The sequence below is a fragment of the Leucopleurus acutus genome (genome assembly GCF_964270905.1).
Source record: "Leucopleurus acutus genome assembly, chromosome: 2".
NCBI classification, from domain to species: domain Eukaryota; kingdom Metazoa; phylum Chordata; class Mammalia; order Artiodactyla; family Delphinidae; genus Leucopleurus; species Leucopleurus acutus.
The window spans coordinates 154,836,661-154,839,511 of NC_139143.1; positions in this window are offsets into that span (position 1 = coordinate 154,836,661).

The window sequence follows — 2,851 nt, forward strand, 5'->3', positions numbered from 1 at the left end:
ACACTCTTTGACATAAACCACAGCAAGATCTTTTTTGACCCACCTCTTAGAGTAACAGAAATAAAACCAAAAATAAACAAATGGGACTTAATTAAACTTAAAAACTTTTGCACAGCAAAGGAAACCATAAACAAGACAAAAAGACAACCCTCAGAATGGGAGAAAATATTTGCAAATGAAACAACAGACAAACGATTAATCTCCAAAATATACAAACAGCTCACGGAGCTCAATATCAAAAAAACAAACAATCCAGTTAAAAAATGGGTGGAAGACCTAAATAGACATTTCACCAAGGAAGACATACGGATGGCCAGGAGACACCTGAAAAGATGCTCAAATCACTAATTATTAGAGAAATGCAAATCAAAACTACAATGAGGTATCACCTCACACTGGTCAGAATGGCCATTATCAAAAAATCTAGAAACAATAAATGTTGGAAAGGGTGTGGTGGAAAGGGAACCCTCCTGCATTGTTGGTGGGAATGTAAATTGATACAGCCACTATGGAGAACAGTATGGAGGTTCCTTAAAAAACTAAAAATAGAACTACCATACGACCCAGCAATCCCACTACTGAGCATATACCCTGAGAAAACCATAATTCAAAAAGAGTCATGTACCACAATGTTCATTGCAGCACTATTTACAATAGCCAGGACATGGAAGTAACCTAAGTGTCCATCGTCAGATGAATGGATAAAGAAGATGTGGCACATATATACAATGGAATATTACTCAGCGATAAAAAGGAATGAAATTGAGTTATTTGTAGTGAGGTGGATGGACCTAGAGTCTGTCATACAGAGTGAAATAAGTCAGAAAGGGAAAAATAAATACTGTATGCTAATGCATATATATGGAACCTAAAAAAAAACAATGGTACTGATGAACATAGTTGCAGAGCAGGAATAAAGAGGTAGGCATAGAGAATGGACTTGAGGACATGGGGTGGGAGGGCGAAGCTGGGGCGAAGTGAGAGTAGCATCAACATATATACACTACCAAATGTGTAATGTATGAAATAGTTGGCTGGTGGGAAGAAGCAGCATAGCACAGGGAGATTGGCTCAGTGCTTTGCGATGACTTAGAGGGGTGGGATAGGGAGGATGGGAGGGAGGGAGACGCAAGAGGGAGGGGATAGGGGGACACGTGTATGCACATGGCTGATTCGCTTTGCTGTGCAACAGAAACTAACACAGTACTGCGAAGCAATTATACTCCAAAAAACATCTATTAAAGAACCCACAAATATTAGACACCATCAAAACTGCTTTATCAAGGGATTTTGCCCTTCTCTCTTTAAGAGTCTTTGTGTACAACTACCTTCAGTGGGTTAGGGACAGTGGGAGGGAGGCTCAAGAGGGAGGGGATATGGGGATATATGTATACATATAACTGATTCACTTTGTTGTACAGCAGAAACTAACACAACATTGTGAAGCAATTATACTCCAATAAAGATGAAAAAAAAAAAAGTGACAGTTGGGTTTTTTGGTATCTTGGTATATTTTGCTCAGAATTTGCCCCAACTGTGCATGGACATAGTTATTTTTAGTCCCATACACTTTCTTTGTATTTTGTTGCTCGAAGAGAGGTGTGATCAGGTGCAAGAATTGCAGCGCTACAGTAAAGGGTCCCAGGCCCGGCCTGTCTCAGTTGGGCCCCTCTAAAGATGTAGCGAGGAAGCTACCACACAACAGCAGGGAGGCTCCTTCCCTGACAGGTGCCCGGGGTGAGCTTCTTCCCTCTGAGCCTCTGGAGACGAGCCCTTTCTCCTGACTCAGCTGCCGTGGGAGCCTCAGGTGACAGGCGGGTTGTGGGGCGTGAGGGACCCCAGAGTGTGAGGCTGCAGGGGCGCTGGGACACGCTTGTCCTGCTGGGGTTCTGGGCCCACAGACCAGGGGTCATGTCCCCTCCTCGTCTCCTCTGCCTTCCCTCCCCTTCTCTCTCTCTTCCATTCCATCCAGCTCCTTGAAGGGAAGACACACACGCTCCATATGACATTGTGAATTTATCCAGGGAGTGGGAAAGAGGGGAAGCCAGGTGAGTGACAAATGGGCAGACCCGTAACACATGGGAGTGATCGGGGGCCCAAGGCGATGGTGGTCACGCAGGACTTAGCAGCTACAGTAACGGCTGCCCAGGGTGTCCGTGTCCTAATCCCCGGAACTCAGAGCAAGCCTGTTTTATCTGAGTGGGCCTGCGTAATCACAGAGGGCCTTATGAAAGAGAAGGCGATGTGAAGACAGAAGCAGGGGGACATTTGAAGAAGCTGATGGATTTGAATATGGAGGAGGGCCCAGGAGCCAAGGAACACAAGGATTGCAGCTCTAGATGTGGGAAAAGGCAAAGGGAGAGATCCTCTGCTACATCCCTGCACCGGGGGCCCTGCCAACACCTTGGCTGTGTCCAGGGAAACCCACTTCCGGCTTCTGACTCCAGAGCTGTCAGAGAATAACTCTGTGTTGTTCGAAGTCCTTAAGGCTGTGACCAATTGTTTTATCAGCAAAAGGAAGTGGATTCAGGGACAGACAGGCAGGCATAAGGGGAGAAAGACGGGGAGAGAGTAGACAGACTGAAGGAGGGCAGGTGATCAGGGTTTAGGTGGACAGTCAGAGACACAGGTGGGTCAGAGACAGATGGAGAGATAAGCAGATAGGGAGCCTGGAGAAAGGTGAGAGGAGGAGGGCAGAACGTCTGACGGGCAGGAGGCAGGAGATGAGGTAGGCCGGCAGGTGGGAAGATAGAAGCAGGAAGTGGGCACAGAGGCAAGGACGGGAGAGAGTGACAGCGAGACAGGCTGGCAGGCAGGGGCCCTCAGAGCTCGTCCTTGTCTCCAACAAGCA